Here is a 20,963-nt window from a genome sequence, read left to right as displayed (position 1 = left end):
CCGCCAGCAAAAATAGGGAAAAAAAGGAGCGATCTCACCTCTTCAGATGTTGGTTTAAATCCTACAATACATTCCTCAAAAAGGGCATAGAAGAGCAGATTAATCCATCAACGTGTAGCATTCAATTTATTCCCGACCATTAAAGACGCCGCCTTCCGCGTAGAATCATACGTCATCCTCGCCGCCATATTGGATAGGTCAAAGCGGAAAATAAAGATTAGCTGCATTTAACTGTACCAACAGGTTTGCCGTCCAAACGAGATCACATGGGATTACCTTTCACAGGTGAGACTGGAAAAATACTTTTCATTGTATTTGGTCATTATAATGTAATTTTACGAACAGATTTTCCTGACTTTGTGGCTAATATGAAGTCTTGCGCATCATAGTTTATGCGCATGCATCCTTACTTCTTCTATTGTTCTGGTGTCTCCGAAGGGACCGTCTTACAGCGCCCCTAGAGGTGTGGCATGTGTATTGCATCGTTTTCAGCAAGCGTTGCGTTGCCATATGGACCTGATATTTTACTGATCATTGCCCATTTGGACGCGATATATTTTTAAATAACATCTCGTTGCCGTTGTCGTGTGGATGTAGCCTCAATCTGCTCAAAGGAAGGTCAGTTTTATAGCTTCTCTAAAGAGCTAAACTGTTTTCAGCTGTGCTAACATGATTGTACAAGGGTTTTCTAATCATCCATTAGCCTTCTGAGGCAATGAGCAAACACACTGTACCATTAGAACACTGGAGTGAGAGTTGCTGGAAATGGGCCTCTATACACCTATGGAGATATTGCACCAAAAACCAGACATTTGCAGCTAGAATAGTCATTTACCACATTAGCAATGTATAGAGTGGATTTCTGATTAGTTTAAAGTGATCATCATTGAAAAGAACAGTGCTTTTCTTTCAAAAATAAGGACATTTCAAAGTGACCCCAAACTTTTGAACGATAGTGTATAAAAGTGATTTTGATGATGTTTGATACAGAAAGATCCAATCAGATTGTCACTAGTGTTTCCCCTATCATTTCAACACACACACACACACACACACACACACACACACACACACACACACATTTTAAGGTCCGGACCCCCCCCAAAAAAACAAAACAAAACAGGAGTGCGGTTATATTGTGAAAATTGTTCTAATTATTGTTCTAAAATAAATGTGAAGACTTTTACATAAAATAAATGTGAAAAAAAAAAACCAGTAAACTTCGGGGAAACACTGGTTATTGTGGTTTAAAATGGGTCAGTGTTTAAAAAATAAACAGAAAACAACGATGATCTTTGAAAAAAATAGAAATAGAAAACATGCCGATCTTTCTAAAGCTGCCAGGAAAACATTAGTTTTTCATTGGAAAAAAAAAAATGTTTGCCAGTGTAATTCAGTATCTACAAAAATACAATTATTTATAACAAATACTAAATAAACAAACAAGCAAACAAATAAATAATAGTTAACCCTAAGAAAAATCTTATTAAAATATTTACAATTTTGTAGATTAAGTATGAAATTTAAACCACAAATCAATTGCTTCTCATCAGTTTGTAATATATATTTAAGAGTTATTCCACAAAATCGAGCCGTACATGAGCTGATAGCTGACGAAGCGCGTAGCACCGAGTTGGCTGTAAGCCATGTACGACGAGATTGAGTGGAATAACTGTTTTATTCTACTCACATTAACTGGATTTTGAGAAATGGAGCATTTTTATTTTTTTGCAAATTCGATACATAAAAACTTTATACAAAATGTCCAACAAAATCGTTTCCGCTTAGAATGTAAACAAACCGGCGAAATGACAGCAGCAATTTGTGAAAAATGCTCTAATAATAATTCTTGAAAAATTAAAAAAGATACATTCTTACTATCAAATACTTTCATTCCATATTTTGTTGCTTTTTTTTTTTGTATTTTTTGGGGTTTTGTTTCGAGTAGTTTCTATTTCGTCCTTGGTTGGTTCAGCAGCACGCGCCGTCATTTTGTTTTTCTCTACTCATGGTATATGAGCTGATAGCCTAGTAGTAGAGTAGCCAATCAGAGTGCATGATTGCTCATATTCAGTGAATATATATATATATATATATATATATATATATATATATATATCTATCTCATCTCATTATCTGTAGCCGCTTTATCCTGTTCTACAGGGTCGCAGGCAAGCTGGAGCCTATCCCAGCTGACTACGGGCGAAAGGCGGGGTACACCCTGGACAAGTCGCCAGGTCATCACAGGGCTGACACATAGACACAGACAACCATTCACACTCACATTCACACCTACGGTCAATTTAGAGTCACCAGTTAACCTAACCTGCATGTCTTTGGACTGTGGGGGAAACTGGAGCACCCGGAGGAAACCCACGCAGACATGAGGAGAACATGCAAACTCCGCACAGAAAGGGCCTCGCCGGCTACAGGGCTCGAACCCGGACCTTCTTGCTGTGAGGCGACAGCGCTAACCACTACACCACCGTGCCGCCCATATATATATATATATATATATATATATATATATATATATATATATATAAAGTAAATTATTGAATCTTTAGGGGTACAGTGGCTTGTCACTGGGGCAGGACCCTCTAAGGTACTTATTTGTACCCTTTGTATACTGTTTGGGAACATGTATGTCCATTTTTGGCCCTCAAAAGGTACACATAGTTACCTTGAGGTCCAGTAATGATCCCTAGAGGGTACATCAGTGTCAAGTGTACTTTGGGGGACAGAACTGGACTCTTACTGTACCCCTATTTCTAACAGTGTTTGTATATATTTAATGTACTCAAAAGATACCTCTGTAAAGCATATTATGACATACCCTAATTTCTACCTCACCACCTACCTCGTCTCATCCTCATCATGTCTCTCACTCACTCCTTCCTTCTGTCCTGCAACTGGCTTTATCATTTCATCATCCACACAATCAAATAAATTGCTTCCTGTCTGGAAATGTCACTTTCTAGCTAAACCTGATCACGAAGCTCAGATTCATGGCTGAGCTGAAGCTTGTGAATGAACGCTGTTCCATTATTGAACTGCACCTTGCTGCCTGGGTCGCCTCATAACACGCAGCGTTTTTATGAACGCTGCAGACTCCTGCTGAGCTCCTGAGGAAATCAAAGCCATGGTTCGCTGTAAGTGTACTGCAGTGTAATAAAGCAGGCTCGATTCATAGCTGCCAGTAAATCCCACACGCTGTTCGACTTCTCTGGATATGGCGAAGCCAATAAATGTTAAAGGTTAAAATATTTCTGGTGTTTTTTTATCCATGAGCAGGGCTGAAAATAAACTTCAGTGCTTGGTCACCACTCGGGCCAGTATCCCGGAATTCTTAGTGGCCCAGGCCAGAATAAAGCGCCCCTGAAATTTCCTCTAGTCGAACACAAAAAATTTAAAACCGTTTTTACTTGAATAACAACCCACGGTGTTTAACTTATGCTGCCAGAAATGGATTAATCAACAACATTAATTCGATGTAACTGTTGTTTAGATAGTGTACATTAATCGTACGGGGCCGAGTAAAATTAAGGATTAATTTCACGAGTGATTTCGAAGTTTTGAAAATTGCAATTTCAAAACTTTGAAATCCCGAGCGAAATTGATCCTTAATTTTACGAGGAACCATACGATTACTTGTTTATAATATATAGGGCCAAATTCATACTTCGGAAGCCATTCAAGTTCACAACATTTGTCATTCACGTTTTCTGAACCAATCAGGGCGCAGGACCATCTTGCACGTTTGAATCAGTTTCTAAAGCGTCTTTTGGTATTTTCATTTCCGCTTTCAGCTTTCAATTGGTTTATCATTTCTTCGTCAAATATAGCGAAACGCGGCATTGCTGAGTCAGCAGAGTCAGCCATTTTATTGACAAAATTTGCTAATTTTTGTAACTGTAACCAAGCAACAAACTAGCCAATAGCATTTCAAAAATACAGCCCCGTGTTAAGGAAAAAAAAATCCCTCCTTGATTGACCAATCAGAATTGAGTAACTTGGCCCTGGGTATTATAAACCTGCTCAATGCGCAATTAAAATCATGTGAATTTTAAAAAAAAATTCTCAAATATCGCAAAAAAAAGTTCTTACACTCACGAGTGGGTTTTTCCAACATTTTTTGCATTTAAGTCACATGAGATGATAAGCAAATGGAAATGCTGCCTTTCTGAAAAAAGAGTGCTCTGTCATGTTTATCACAAGAGGAGAAAACGAACCTTTAATTGCATAACATCACACAATGGAAACACAAATCATACTTTTTTTTAAGGACACTTTTATTTTGCACACTGCAAAAGAAGTCCTGCTGCTTTTGAAGTTCTGACTTTTTCATATCAAATTTCTGATTTTTTTTCCCTCACAAATTTATGGCTTTATAATCTCTGAGAATATCAGAGTTTTTTCTCGTAATGTACGATCTTAAATTTGAAAATTCTGAGTTTTTCTCAGAATATTACACCCGCCTCAACTTTTTTTTTTTAGTTTGTTTTTTATTTTTAGGCACTTTTATTTTGCACACTGCAAAAGAAGTCCTGCTGCTGTTGAAGTTCTGACTTTTTCATATCAGAATTTCTGAGTTTTTTTTTTTTTTGCTCACAAATTTATGGCTTTATAATCTCGGAGTTTTTTCTTGTAATGTATGACTTTAAATTTGAAAATTCAGAGTTTTTCTCAGAATATTACACCCGCCTCAACTTTTTTTTTTTAGTTTGTTTTTTTATTTTTGGGCACTTTTTTTTTTGCACACTGCAAAAGAAGTCCTGCTGCTGTTGAAGTTCTGACTTTTTTGTATCAGAATTTCTGAGGGTTTTTTTTCTCTGAATTTCTGATTTTTTTTTTTCCCTCACAAATTTATGGCTTTATAATCTCGGAGTTTTTTCTTGTAATGTATGACTTTAAATTTGAAAATTCTGAGTTTTTCTCAGAATATTACACCCGCCTCAACTTTTTTTAAAAATTTTTTATTTTTAGGCACTTTTATTTTGCACACTGCAAAAGAAGTCCTGCTGCTGTTGAAGTTCTGACTTTTTCATATCAGAATTTCTGAGGTTTTTTTTTTTTGCTCACAAATTTATGGCTTTATAATCTCGGAGCTTTTTCTTGTAATGTATGACTTCAAATTTGAAAATTCTGAGTTTTTCTCAGAATATTACGCCTCCCTCAACTGTTTTTTTAGGCACTTTTATTTTGCACACTGCAAAAGAAATCCTGCTGCTGCTGCTGAATTTCTAACGTTTTTAATATCACAATTTCTGAAATTTTTTTCTCGGAATTTCTCTGAGGTTTTTTTTTTCTTGCAAATTTATTATAGCCTCTGAGAATATCCAAGTTGTTTCTCATAATGAATGACTTTAAATTTGGAAATTCTGAGGTTTTTTTTTTTTTTCATAATATTTCTCAGAATAATACACCCATTTCAGCTCTGTGTGTATTTTTATTTATTTTTTGGTCTTGATACGCTGTCGTAGGCTCAGCTCTGAATTGAGTTGAGCGAAAGTAAAAATTTGGCCTGCTTCCTCTGGAATTTACCACAGCCTTTTAATACTAGGTCATGTGTTGCTCTGTGCTGAGCTCAGACCACAAGCTTTAGACTGAGGCCAAATAAAACACTACTCATCTTTTGAGCATTTTACATCTGAAACCCAGTGGCCCACATTTACCAGATGAAGTGATAAGCGTCGGCCAAACACTGGACCGTTACTCATGTGCTATTAGAGGCAGCGGCTATTGAATTAAAGACCACAGAGATTAAATAAACTAGTCATCATTATGAATTGACAGAACTTGGGAAATCACGTGGGGGGGTGATGATTTTTAGTATTTCACAGCTGTTTCCGTATGTTTTACATCATGGCCCATTTTCAGAGGAAACCAATAAATATGTGCTCCCCTTTCTGCTGCAGTGTTTCTCTCCTCTTTCTCACACACTCACAATCTCGGGGGAGTTCATAGTCATCAGCTGCTATTGTGTTGTGTTTTAATTTTCAGCATTGTCCTCCAGTCAGCCCTGTCACTCTGGTGTTGTTTTTTTCTATTTATCAGCAACATGGCTTTCAGCTACCATCAGGATCTGCTTATTTTTGATAACATAAAATCTATTAAAAGAGAGTAAAACCTGTCTGTCTGTGTATAGGGTGGCACAGTGGTGTAATGGTTAGCACTGTTGCCTCATAGCAAGAAGGTTCTGGGTTCAAGCCCAGGGGCCTTTCTGTTGCCCCTTTTCCACCAAATCAGTTCCAGGGCTGGTTCGGGGCCAGTGCTGGTTCACAACTCGTTCAACTTGCGAGCCAGCTGAGAACCAGTTTGCTGTTCCATAGCTCGTGGTGCTAAGGGAAGCCATGTCATTACGTCGTTGTATACGTCAGTTACGTCGCTACGTTTGCATAAACCTTGGCGCGAATATCGAAGCAAAAACAACACGGAAGACGCAGCAGCAGCAACAACAATAATAATAATGGATGACTTCGCGTTTGTACAGCTGCTACTTCTTGTCGCTTAAAAATGGCGATCTTTCGCGGTCTTGTTATTGTTGTTGGGCTTAACAACGCCGCCCCCCCCCCCCCGCTGACGTAAGCGGTTCTTTCCTCTGGCCCAGCAGAGAGTTGGTGCTAGCCTGGAACCGGTTTTTCTGGCCCCAGAGCCAGTTCTTTGTCAGTGGAAACAGAAAACCCGGTTCCAAACTAAGCACTGGCCCCGAACCAGCCCTGGAACTGCTTTGGTGGAAAAGGGGCATGTGTGGAGTTTGCATGTTCTGCATGGGTTTGTTTCTTTGAACTGTTCTTTTTCTGTGGCAGAATGTACAGCAGACATTTTTAATTAAAAAAAAAAACCTTAGAATTTGATGCACAAGTTTTAATTTTCTTTGGGTTTTCTGAAATCAACACAGGGTCAGAATTGTACATACAGCACACCTAATATTTGGGTAAAATGTCTCTTCGCAAGATTTCCCTTGACCAAACATTTTTGTTTACCATGAACAAGCTTCTGGCAGAATTCTGGTTGGATATTTCACGACTCTTCATGGTAGAATTGGTAGAATTCAATTAAATTTGTTTCTTTTTTCTTGACTGAAAAGCACGGTCCATATATTTTCAGTAGGGTTGAAGTCAGGACTTATTTTAAGCTTAATGCTAGCCTGCTTTATCCTCCACACCCAGCTCTGATGCGTATTTGGGTTCATTGTCCTGTTGTAACTCCCAAGTCGTGTTCAAGTTTCTGATGGTTTATGCTGAAAAACTCTGAGGTAGTCCTGCTTCTTCATTATTCCATCCACTTTGTGCAATGAACCAGTTCCACTGGCAGCAAAACAGCCCCAGAGCATGAGGACCCTACCACCACCACCAGCTGGTACAATGTCTCTCTGTACATGGTGGTCATTGTGGCCAAATAACTCAATCTTTGTCTCGTCTGACCATACAGCTTTCCTCCAGAAGGCTTTTTCTTTGTCCGTGTGGTCAGCGTCAAACTTTAGTTAAGCTTGAAGGTGTCAATTTTGGAGCAGGGGGTCATTTCTTGGATAGCAGCCTCTTAGTCCATGGTGATATAAAACTCACTGAACTGTAGACAGTGATCCATCAGCTTCCAGTTCATGGCAGGGCTGTGCCATGGTGGTTCCCAGGTTGTTCCTGACCATCCAAACCAATTTCCTTTCAGCTGAGGGTGACAGTTTGGGTTTTCTTGAAGCAAAGTGGCTTGGCAAATTGACTGCACCTCACAATAACTTGCATACAGTTGTTTGAACTGATCTTGGAATTTACAGTTGTTTAGAAATGGCTCCAAGAGACATTCCGGAGTTGTGTATATTTGTGATCCTCTTTCTCAGATCTGCACTGAGCTCCTTGGACTTTCCCATTTTACTGTGTGTTGGTCAATCAAATGAGTGCTATAAACAAACCCTTTTTATGAAAGCACAGAGAAGCTACCAGCTGTAGTCAATCATGATCACTAACAGGAAGTTAAGAGACCTCGGCCTTGGCAAGATAAGACACATTTTGGAAGTTTCAGCACCTCTGAATTAATAATCTAAGTGGGTGTATGTAAATGTTTGACCCTGTGTTGATTTCAGAAAACCCAAAGAAAATGAAAACTTGTGCACCAAATTCGAGTGTTTTTTTTTTAATTAAAGATGTATGCTGTAAAATCATTCTGCCACAGAAAAAGAACAGTTCAAAGAAATTACTGAAAGCCTAAATATTGCCATGACATTCATATCCAAGATAACATTCATGCCACTGTATGTAAACTTCCGACCACAGCTGTAATTTTGGCAGCTCTTTAAAGCCAAACCGAATAAAACATCTTGTTTCTTAAAAATATCACTTTTGAAAACCAGGAACAGATCTAACAGAATTACATTGTTATCATTACCCATTTCACCATGTTTTTTGTTTAATTAGAAGACATTCTTACCACAGGTTTTTGAAGACCCATGCACAAAAAAAAAAAAAAATAGAATTAGACTTTAGTTGTGTGAGGCTCCTGAAGTATTTAAGAGCTTGCTTGATGTAAAAAAATCAGTATTGTTAAAACTACTTTTAAGACCTTGATGGTTTAAAACTATCATAAAACCAGAGTTATTTTAAAAGCCAACAGCATCAACTTTCTCTCTCTTTAGTGTTTTGCCTGGTGGCAGCGCCATCCATCAGAGTTTCTAGAGAACATTACCGTGGTTTCCTGTTGCCTTCTGCTGGATTATTATAGCGGTTTTCTCTTCTCAACCATTCACACTCACACACACAATTTAGAGAAGCTAGTTAACCTAATCACATGTCGTTGGACTGTGGGGGAAACCAGAGCAAACCCATGCAGACACGGGGAAAATTTCCATGCAGAAAGGCCCCCCACTGGCCACTGGGCTTGAACCCAGAACCTTCTTGGTGTGAGATAACAGCGCTAACCACTACCATTAACTTTGCGTGTGTGTGTGTATATATAAATACAGAAAATTCTAAAGGGGTCACAAACTTTCAAGCACCACAGTGGTGCTTGAAAGTTTGTGAACCCTTTAGAATTTTCTGTATTTCTGCATAAATATGACCTAAAACATCATCAGATTTTCACACAAGTCCTCAAAGTAGATAAAGAGAACCCAGTTAAACAAATGAGACAAAAATATTATACTTGCCCATTTATTTATTGAGGAAAATGATCCAATATTACACATCTGTGAGTGGCAAAAGTTTGTGAACCTCTAGGATTAGCAGTTAATTTGAAGGTGAAATTAGAGTCAGGTGTTTTCAATCAATGGGATGACAGTCAGGTGTGAGTGGGCACCCTGTTTTATTTAAAGAACAGGGATCTATCAAAGTCTGATCTTCACAACACATGTTTGTGGAAGCGTATCATGGCACGAACAAAGGAGATTTCTGAGGACCTCAGAAAAAGCGTTGCTGATGCTCATCAGGCTGGCAAAGGCTAAAAAACCATCTCTAAAGAGTTTGGACTCCACCAATCCACAGTCAGACAGGTTGTATGCAAATGGAGGAAATTCAAGACCATTGTTACCCTCCCCAGGAGTGGTTGACCAACAAAGATCACTCCAAGAGCAAGGCGTGTCATAGTCGGCGAGGTCACAAAGGACCCCAGGGTAACTTCTAAGCAACTGAAGGCCTCTCTCACATTGGCTAATGTTAATGTTCATGAGTCCACCATCAGGAGAACACTGAACAACAATGGTGTGCATGGCAGGGTTGGAAGGAGAAAGCCACTGCTCTCCAAAAAGAACATTGCTGCTCGTCTGTGGTTTGCTAAAGATCACGTGGACAAGCCAGAAGGCTATTGGAAAAATGTTTTGTGGACGGATGAGACCAAAATAGAATTTTTTGGTTTAAGTGAGAAGCGTTATGTTTGGAGAAAGGAAAACACTGCGTTCCAGCATAAGACCCTTATCCCATCTGTGAAACATGGTGGTGGTAGTATCATGGTTTGGGCTTGTTTTGCTGCATCTGGGCCAGGACGGCTTGCCATCATCGATGGAATAATGAATTCTGAATTATACCAGCGAATTCTAAAGGAAAATGTCAGGACATCTGTCCATAAACTGAATCTCAAGAGAAGGTGGGTCATGCAGCAAGACAACGACCCGAAGCACACAAGTCGTTCTACCAAAGAATGGTTAAAGAAGAATAAAGTTAATGTTTTGGAATGGCCAAGTCAAAGCCCTGACCTTAATCCAATCGAAATGTTGTGGAAGGACCTGAAGCGAGCAGTTCATGTGAGGAAACCCACCAACATCCCAGAGTTGAAGCTGTTCTGTACGGAGGAATGGGCTAAAATTCCTCCAAGCCAGTGTGCAGGACTGATCAACAGTTACCGCAAATGTTTGGTTGCAGTTATTGCTGTACAAGGGGGTCACACCAGATACTGAAAGCAAAGGTTCACATACTTTTGCCACTCACAGATATGTAATATTGGATCATTTTCCTCAATAAATAAATGACCAAGTATAATATTTTTGTCTCATTTGTTTAACTGGGTTCTCTTTATCTACTTTTAGGACTTGTGTGAAAATCTGATGATGTTTTAGGTCATATTTATGCAGAAATATAGACAATTCTAAAGGGTTCACAAATTTTCAAGCACCACTGTATATAGGCAGCATGGTGGTGTAGTGGTTAGCACTGTCGCCAGAGTTCGAGCCCAGCAGCTGACGAGGGCCTTTCTGTGTGGAGTTTGCATGTTCTCTCCGTGTCTGCGTGGGTTTCCTCCGGGTGCTCCGGTTTCCCCCACAGTCCAAAAACATGCAGGTTAGGTTAACTGGTGACTCTAAATTGACCGTGAGTGTGAATGGTTGTTTGTCTTTCTGTGCCAGCCCTGTGATGATCTGGCGACTTGTCCAGGGTGTACCCCGCCTCTTGCCTATAGTCAGATGGGATAGGCTCCAGCTTGCCCGCGACCCTGCACGGGATAAGCGGTTACGGATAATGGAGATATATAAATTTTTCTGATGTTTTCTTAAAAGATTATGGCATAATTTGGGTGTGACAAGTGGCATTGATTTATTATTTTGTCCTTTTCTAAAAATTGATGCAGTATACAGAGGACGATGAAGGACATCCATGTTAAATACAGTTAATGCCTTTGGCATTGTTTTTATAATTAACCTTGTCTATGACCTCGGTTATTTGTGTCTGTTGGTGAGACAGGAGATTATTTGCATTGCTAATGACGTTCAGTGGTGGTCCTTTTATAGTGATGAACAGGGTGTACACACACTAACAAAGTGCACTTATGTAAATACATATTCTCAAAAAACAACAACCATTGTTTCAGTCCTAAATATGAACTATACAGGTGAACATATCTTTACAATTAAAAATAAATGCAATGAATTAGAAGTTACTGCCAAGAATTTTTTTCTAATCATGTGTATTTAACATTAAAATAAGCCTTATTATTTTTTTCGCGGTTCAAATCCTGCGCTCTGATTGGCTGGCGAGCGGGTCTGTATCCTACGGTACGGACCCCGGTTACAGACCTCTGGCAACTCGCTCGTTCACAACAACAACAAACATACCGTAGTAGAATTTTTTTCTCAACATTTATCTTTTTTTATAAGGTTTATTTCTAAGATTATCAAAAATCTTATAAATGTTTGCCAGCATTTCTCAGGAGAATAGCATTAATTTTACAGCATGGATAGCGATAACGACAGTCTTCACAGCGAAAGCGAGTTTTACTACCCTGAGGAAGAAGAAATAAAAGAAAACATTTCAGGAGAAAGCTAAAAACCTCTAACTGTTACTAACGCCGAGCAAAAACATGGCTGAATCTTGAATGACTCAGTTTTGTATAAATAGGGGACTACATAGGTGGCAAAATGTAGTTTTTTTTCCTGCCATGGAAGTGCACTTGTATACCGAGGAGGAAGCCATGAATGAGGATTCAAAATGGTGGCTCGGCTCGGTTTTCCCTTTCGGGTGCGCTCGTTTTCTGTTAGAATTTGGTAAAGAAAAAATAAATATATTATTTACCAGCTTAAGGTCGATCCGTATGGTGAAATACCGTGACCTCGGCCTTGAATGCTGACCTCGGCCCAGAGGGCCTCGCTCACGGTATTTCACCATACGGACCTCCCAGCTGGTAAATAACATATACATCTGAATCAGTGATGTTGCATCAAATCTATATTAAAACACGCTCAATACTACATAGACAAGTTTGATCAGTTGACAAAAAGAAAGACATCAACAGTTAAACACAGTAGAGTAAGAAGGCTCAAAAAAACAACAATAAAAAAAAACCCCAAAGCCTTTTAATCATGACGAACACAGCAGTGAAGTGGGGATTGTTCTGCGAGGTTACTTCACTGATGGTGAAGTTTGTGGGCGCGTTATATGCAAATCACAACCTTCACTGTTATCAAAAGCATCAGCAATGACTCACGTCTTTGTTTTACTCGTTCTATGCCGTCGTCATTTTGCATGTCAGCTTCCATTTGCACCCGTTGAGAATGTGTCAGCTTGTCACGTTCTGCTTCTGATCAGAATGAACCGAGTTGCACAAAAGTAAAAATTTTGACAGTGTATAAAAGTCATGCACGAGCTTCACAGCTCTCTTTGAAGCATAAAGCAAAGGCTTGAAGCCAAGGCGAAACGAAACACTCCCCGTCTCACATACTAATCATACCATACTTATGAGGTTTTGCCACGCAAAGAACCTCTTCTCTGTGGTCAGAGCTCGCATGAGAGAAACCCTGAATTGTGAAAAGCAAACATATATGTATGTATATATATATATATATATATATATATGTGTGTATATATATATATATATGTGTGTATATATATATATATATATGTGTGTGTGTATATATATATATATATATATATATATATATATATATATATATAGAGCATGAAGTTCTAACAAAAGACTAGAAATATTTTGACACATGTTAAAGAAATAAGGTATGTTAATGTTGAGAATTTTAATAAGTGCAGGACCATTCTATCTATCTATCTATCTATCTATCTATCTATCTATCTATCTATCTATCTGGCATATCACAACAGTGATGTGGCCGCTCTGACGGCTTCAGCCATCAAAGTCTCTCGGGAAGAATTACAGTAGTGGTTTCCTGCTGCCTTCTACTGGATTATTATCGAGGTTTTCTCCTCTCAATCATTCACACACACTCATACCTATGGATGATTTAGAGTAGCCAGTTAACCTAACCGTATGTCTTTGGACTGTGGGGGAAATTCCAGGCAGAAAGGCCCCCGTCAGCCACTGGGCTCAAACCCAGAACCTTCTTGCTGTGAGGCGACCGTGCTAACCAACCGCACCACCGTGGCGCCCACAGCAAGAAGGTTCTGGGTTTGAGCTCAGTGGCTGACAGGGGCCTTTCTGCCTGGAGTTTCCCCCACAGTCCAAAGACATACGGTTAGGTTAACCGCCCATTACCAGATGAAAAATAAAATAGCAGACTATTGCCGCTTTTCCACTACAAACGCGGCTGAGTCGGGCTGAGCCGTGCCGTGCTGAGTCGGGCTGAGCGGGGCTGTTGGAGTTGCATTTCGACTACAACCGTGCTGAACCGTGCTGGCTGGAAGTGGGTGGACACATTGGGTGGAGTTAGCGAAAGTGGGTGGACGTCAGGTGATGTCGTTAAGCAGCGCAAACAGTGACATCAGTGATCTTTTAAGCGGTAGTCTCACAACCCGAATAGTAAACAATAAACATGGAATCGTTAGTGTTGCTGGTCTTGGTGCTGTGGCTTGTTGTCACCGACAACGCGGACAGATACTGGCAAGAGCGTATAGATGAGGCGAAGCGCATAAGGCTTCAGAAATTCTCGTAATTCGTAATTATTCTCCTTCCGGGTTTGCGGTGTTTACAGATCCCAGCGTGCTCACGGGGCGTGTGTGGGCATGTGAGGACGCTCCTCCTCACCAATCAGTGCACAGGGGAGTGTCTGCTCACGCCCCCAGCCTCACTCGGCACGGCTTGGCTCGCTTCAGCCCCACTCCAAAACCGTGCGAGTTTTAGGGGCTAAGCAGGGCTGAAACGAGCTGAGTCGTGCTGGTTTTTGGTAGTCGAAACGCGAGCCGTGTCGGGCTGAAGTGAGCTGAAACGAGCTGAAGTGAGCTGAAAAAGGGTAGTGGAAAAGGGCCATATCTGAACCCGATGAGGTCTCATTGTGATAGGAATTACTGTCCAAAGGTACCGCAGAGCTGGTAGGGGTGTCTCCCATAACCCGGTACGGAAAGTATGAACCGGAACGGGACGGTACATGACAATAACGTAACGTTTTCTAAATATTCAGGAGTTTCATACTTAGCATCTTGTATTCACACGTATCACTGTCATGTATTCTTTGATTCTCCAGTATTATCATATCCCTTCACATTGTATTAACGTTACATTCACGATATTTTCAATCGAAATTGATCTAAAAGCCCGGCACTCCAATTACGGAATATACCTCAGCGTGACGTCACAAAGAGATCCCGTGTGACGGAATGAGCGCCATGTCGAGTGCCAGTGAGCACCACACTGATTGTGAAAACGTGGGTCATAAAACAGAAGCCCAGCTCAAAAACGATAAGAACTCGAAATGTATACAATGTCAGCTGAAGAAACGAAAAGGTAGAGGCAAGAAATTGTAAAATAGATGAATAAATAGTACTTAAGTTCTATGTTTTGACAATAAAACAACTAAACAATATATTTGGCTTTTCTTCTAACTTTATTTATCATACGTGACGGGACGGGTTCATCTATAAAGGCGGGATGACTAATGTAAGTACCGATTAATAAAATGGTGGACGTGACGGATGTCTCTGTGAAACTGGAACAAAAAAGTTAAGATTATACATTATGTAAATAAACAGGGTTTTTTTCTAGAAAAATTTAGTATGAGGGCGCTCACCATGGCGAGGGAGTGAAGCGGGGGGGGGATGGTGCCGGTTGTCGTCCCCCCCCGCCGTGCGAAGCCTTTGAAAAATTGAGGCTACAATGGGACATTCTGAGGCTATCTGAGAGGGAAATTGTAACAAGTTGTCTGTCAACATTGAAAAAGAAAGAAGTAATCTTCTTCTGCCCCGGACAGTCTTTGGCTTTCTTCCGTTTCGTGCCGCGGGATGACATCTTTAAATGCCCAAGTGTCAACAAAAACAACTCGCGAACTACTTCTGTCAAAAGCTCCCGCGCCGGTGGGTGAAAGGTCATTCAGTCTCGAGAAATCTCGCTCTACAAGTCAGCTGACCTTGTATGTAACCCATGTCAAATCTCGCGAGAGCAGCCGCGACAAGTAAACAACATGGCGCCTCAGTCTGGAAAACGCCAATTCGGATTGTTTTTGCACCGTCTGGCGGTGTATCTACTATGATTGGAATATTTTTGGAGCAATTATAACGTATTTGATGATCAGACACATTGTCACGTGGTGTTGCTGGGGTGTTTTCATGGAGAAAAGATCGTTTTGAGAAAGATTGCATGTTGTGCAGTAGCATATAAGTGCATGGCCTAAGTATGACTTGGGGTTCAATCGGCATTTCGGTAAGGGGGCGCATGCCGAGAGTAAGAGGGTGCAGTGCCCCTGTTCCCCGGTTTAGACAAAAGCCTGATAAATGTCACAAAAATGGTATTGCGGGACGGAACACTTGTTATACATGGGACGGAAGAGCATATAAAAACCAGATAAGAAAATACGTGACACCACATTAAAATACGTTCCATCCTGTCCTGTTCTGTACTGGGTTATGGGAGATGCACTGGTAGGCATGAATTAGGTTGTGGGTATATCACATGACTCTTCATTGTTTTAAAATCAATAGAGATGACCTACTGATGACCCACATCATCTTTCACTACTCCGTTGTCAGCTTTATTTGATGTCATCTACCATATACCTCCACGGACAATGGTCATATTCTATAGAGGCAATTTTGTGCCAAAATGTTCATACAATACTTTTGAAATATCAAACGAAAACGACAAATCAAAATACAAAAAAAGAACAAAAAGTCAATTTTTTTTAGACTGGCAAACAAATTATTCGTGTAATCGTGCAAAATATCAGTCTATTACTCTTCAGAAACCTTTTATTTTTGTTCCGCGTCTTTCTCAGTTTTGCTTGACGTAATTTATTTTGGTTGCGATTCCAGCTTTCTCGTTTGCGCTCCCTGACTTTTTGCTTGCAGTTTTGGCACAAACTTGACGTGTGGGTGGGCTGTCCAGGAATGCATTCCCATTGGCTAACTTGTGCCAAAACTGCAAGCAAAAAGTCAGGGAGCGCAAACGAGAAAGCTGGAATCGCAACCAAAATAAATTACGTCAAGCAAAACTGAGAAAGACGCGGAACAAAAATAAAAGGTTTCTGAAGAGTAATAGACTATTTTGCACGATTACACGAATAATTTGTTTGCCAGTCTAAAAAAATTGACTTTTTGTTCTTTTTTTGTATTTTGACTTGTCGTTTTCGTTTGATATTTCAAAAGTATTGTATGAACATTTTGGCACAAAATTGATTCCATAATATTCAAGCTCAGCTATCACATTGTGATTTTAAGTTTTCATAGCTTACAAAATCAATACTTCGTGAAAAAGGATATGCAAATAGTATAAAGTTAAGTAAAATACAAAAGAAGCTCTAAATACACCCCAAGTTTTTTTTTTCTTTTCTTATTATATGTATAAGATCTATTATTAAAACAACTTTTATTGGGTTCTTGGAAATACAGAACCCTCCTAGACAAATACTAAAAGAGCATATTTTCCAAACTTTAGGTTAACCTCATGTAAATGGTCATTTTTCTGTCAGATCGCTACGTTGATGGTGACTCCTCAACGTAGTTCATCGGTGGGTGTGTCATATGCAGATTTTGCAGACTCCACCCACAGAAATGTGTATCTCAGTAAAATTACGTTTGTCATCAAACTCATTAAAATTCATTGGTGTGCCATAGATGATGTTTAATACAGTATATTAGCACCAAAAGTGCATCAGTTAGAAGCAATCTCACCAGCTTTGTGTTGCTTTTAAAGCCAAATTTAACAATCTGTCTCTTAGGCGAGTCGATTTTGAAACCGCAAACACTGTGTATTAAGTCTGACCAAAAATACATCGTATTGCTAGGCCTTCTTTTAGCAGCATTGCATTTAGATCACACTTTAAAAAAAGGAACTAACTGCAAGAGCCTTTACAAGGAAAGACAGAACAGGATAGCGTTTGCATGTAAAAGTCTACTCTTAGAACCATTTGCGAATGGGTTCTAAAGTTTTAGAACCCTGCTGGATAAGTAATAGAAAACCCAAACATTTTAAACAGTAGGTCAGGCTCATGTCATAGTCATTGGTCTGTTAAAGTGCATATCACGGGTAGGGCTGGGAATCGATCCAGATTTCCTGGATCGATTCGATTCCGATTCATAAGGTCACGATCCGATTCGATATCGATTTACTTAGATATTGCTGGATTGTGAATTTAAAGTAAAAACTGTCCCTACTGACAGGAACAGCCCCATATGTGTTTGTGCATGTAATTTAACACCAAATGCCTTCTCCAGTGCAGTTTGATTCGCCGCAGGTTTAGCTGAAACTGTGTCGGCGTGGTGCCTGGATAAGTGGTTGCGGAGATTGGTTGTATTGCCACTATATTTTACCTCTATGTGGCACAGTTTGCACACTGCTTTTGTTCTGTCGACTTCGTCTCTGTCCTCGTAACGTTTGAATCCAAAGTAATGCCATACATCAGCTTTCAGGCCAGGCAGTGATTTTAGCTATGCAGCTTCAGCCATCTCGCGTTCTTAAGTTTCGGTTTCGTTTGCCGGCACCCGCTTTTTATAGCGGTCCTTGCGCGGTCGAGAAAATAGTGCCTATAGCCACCTGGAAGAGATCGATCCACACATTTTTGAATCGATCTCATATTTTTTGAACGTGAATCGATATCGGATCGTGGATCGATCTTTTGAACCCAGCCCTAATCACGGGTAAATTCAGGAGCAAGATCAATGTAATTCTCCTATTTTATATTAAACTTTGGTCAAATATCTGTCACATTTTGCATTTTGTGCAATTTTTTTTTTACCTTGTGCAATACCAGAAAAATTCAGTTGAAATCAAGCCATTTGAGGCGAATTGGTCCGCCTCTGAAAAAACTTGCCATTTGGATTTCCCGGGAAACATTGATTTTCGTGACGTCACGTGCGGGACGCCTCGCTCTGAATCCTACGCCAGCGCTGGTTTGTTTATGAGAAAACGACCTGGTGGTGCAAATTTCTTCAACGTTATCACGCAATTATTAAAATGGTTAACAGATGTATTGTAGGAGGGTGTAGCAACACCAATCTTGATGGGATTAGTACTCATCGTTTTCCCAAAGACCGGACAATGAGAGAGAAATGGGAGCACTTCGTGCGAGGCACCCGGAAAAATTGGCTACATGCTACAGACCACAGCATTATTTGCGGTGCTCACTTCACAAGGCCCGACGACTTTGAGAACTATTTACAGTGGGAAATAGGCTTCGCGAGACAACTTGATCTGAAAAAAGACCCAGTTCCATCTGTCAGAATGCCCAAAGCAACACCGTCTCCATCTGTGTCAGCGTCACCAAAGGAGCCAGTTGCGTTCGTCTCCCCTGACAGAAGGTGAAGTGCCGCATCCACTGAGGCCCTCGAAGCCGAGGACCAAGCAGAGCCGAGAAAAATACAAAGAAAATCGGCAATTCACAAGTTGACTGTTGCCAGGGTAAGAAATAATTCTGACATCTCATTATATTCTTCATCCAAAGGTGAAGTAACATTGTGCTCAGGTGACAATTCCATATTTCAATGCAAAATCGCTAGCTGCTAAACTTGGTCTACACAGGCTGTGCACTGAAACCGTGCAAGCTCTCGCAGCCTGCTGGCGCTTCCGCAGGTAACGTCACGAATCTGGCTCCAGACTCCCTTGGGATTTTTCCAGAGGCGTTTTGTTATTTTATTTTTTTCTGCTGTAGACAGATGGCCTTGTGCAAAATTACCCTTCTGGATGAGTGTGTAAAGGGACATACTTTTCATATAAAAAAAACGGAATTGGTCCAGGATATGCACTTTAAGTCGCTGCATTGATGGTAATTATTGGTGTGTCCAAAATCACTCAGTCATTCACTACTCCCTACTCACTATCTAGGGAATTCTCATCTCATCTCATTATCTCTAGCCGCTTTATCCTTCTACAGGGTCGCAGGCAAGCTGGAGCCTATCCCAGCGGACTATGGGCGAAAGGCGGGGTACACCCTGGACAAGTCGCCAGGTCATCACAGGGCTGACACATAGACACAGACAACCATTCACACTCACATTCACACCTACGGTCAATTTAGAGTCACCAGTTAACCTAACCTGCATGTCTTTGGACTGTGGGGGAAACCGGAGCACCCGGAGGAAACCCACGCGGACACGGGGAGAACATGCAAACTCCACACAGAAAGGCCCTCGCCGGTCACGGGGCTCGAACCCGGACCTTCTTGCTGTGAGGCGACAGCGCTAACCACTACACCACCGTGCCGCCCCCTAGGGAATTCTATATAGAGGATATAGAGTGAGCTCGTTGGTAAAATGAAAAAAAAAAAAAACACTTTCGGATGCGGTGGTGTAGTGGTTAGCACTGTCGCCTCACAGCAAGAAGGTCCGTATTCGAGCCCCGTGACCGGCGAGGGCCTTTCTGTGTGGAGTTTGCATGTTCTCCCCGTGTCCGCGTGGGTTTCCTCCGGGTGCTCCGGTTTCCCCCACAGTCCAAAGACATGCAGGTTAGGTTAACTGGTGACTCTAAATTGACCGTAGGTGTGAATGTGAGTGTGAATGGTTGTCTGTGTCTATGTGTCAGCCCTGTGATGACCTGGCGACTTGTCCAGGGTGTACCCCGCCTTTCGCCCGTAGTCAGCTGGGATAGGCTCCAGCTTGCCTGCGACCCTGTAGAAGGATAAAGCAGCTAGAGATAATGAGATGAGATAATGAGATGAGACTGTCACACAATTAAAACGTGCCAGATCAGTCGGCTGGTGGGTTTTCAGAATAATAAATACACGCATGTATTTTTGTGATAAATCCATATTATACTGAGCGCATTTCCCACATTAATAAATACAAAGTACTTTGTGCCTGCTGCATCTTTCAGTTCTTTTAAATCAAGGCTGAATACGTTCTTCTTTGCTGCTGCCTTTTATTAAATCAAATTTGAGGCTTTTGGTTAGTTCCGCACTCTGTGCTGTAACTTTTATTCTTGTATTTTATCTATTTTATTCTATTTTAGCTTTTTTTCTATTCGCTTATTATTTTTAATTGTACTTGAATGTCCGTTTATAATGTGTTTCTTCCTCAGTCCCTTTCACCCCAACACATTTTTTTTTTCTTTCAGTGTGACCACAGTGCATGATGGTACTGTATATATTGCTTGATTAGTGACCAGAGGTTGTACACTATTTTTCACAGTACATTGTGGGATATTATGAGTCCACTATATAGGGTGTAATAATTCTTGCTATACATTCATACCCCTTTTCCACCAAATCAGTTCCAGGGACGGTTCGGAGCCAGTGCTGGTGCTGGTTCACAACTCGTTCAACTTGCGAGCCAGCTGAGAACCAGTTTGCTTTTCCATCGCTCGCGGTGCTAAGCGGAGCCACGTCATTACGTCGCTGTATACGTCATTACATCACTGTATACGTCAGTTACGTCGCTGTATACGGAAGTTACGGCGCTACGTTTACATAAACCTTGGCGCGAATATCAAAGCAAAAACAACACGGAAGAAGCAGCAGCAACAATAATAATAATGGATGACTTCGCGTTTGTACAGCTGCTGCTTCTCGTCGCTTAAAAATGGCGATCTTTCGCGGTCTTGTTATTGTTGTTGGTCTTAACAACTCCGCCCCCCCGCTGACGTAAGCGGTTCTTTCCTCTGGCCCAGCAGAGAGTTGGTGCTAGCCTGGAACCGGTTTTTCTGGCCCCAGAGCCAGTTCT

General features: G+C 40.8%; 1 protein-coding gene and 1 non-coding gene across 2 annotated transcripts in view; one reads left to right on the top strand and one right to left on the bottom strand.

The window, feature by feature from the left end:
* The window catches only part of dennd5a (DENN/MADD domain containing 5A), a 158,258-nt gene that overhangs the window by 35,032 nt on the left and 102,263 nt on the right, over nt 1–20,963 (top strand). The gene's annotated exons all lie outside the window — the stretch shown is intronic.
* On the bottom strand, nt 16,680–16,736 carry LOC132899818 (U7 small nuclear RNA). Its single transcript, XR_009656721.1, has one exon. It is a non-coding gene; the product is annotated as a U7 small nuclear RNA (small nuclear RNA).

This window comes from Neoarius graeffei, chromosome 15 (assembly GCF_027579695.1).
Source record: "Neoarius graeffei isolate fNeoGra1 chromosome 15, fNeoGra1.pri, whole genome shotgun sequence".
Taxonomy (NCBI): Eukaryota; Metazoa; Chordata; class Actinopteri; order Siluriformes; family Ariidae; genus Neoarius; species Neoarius graeffei.
Note: the sequence above shows the minus strand (reverse complement) of the source record. Positions and strands in the feature narration are given on the sequence as shown.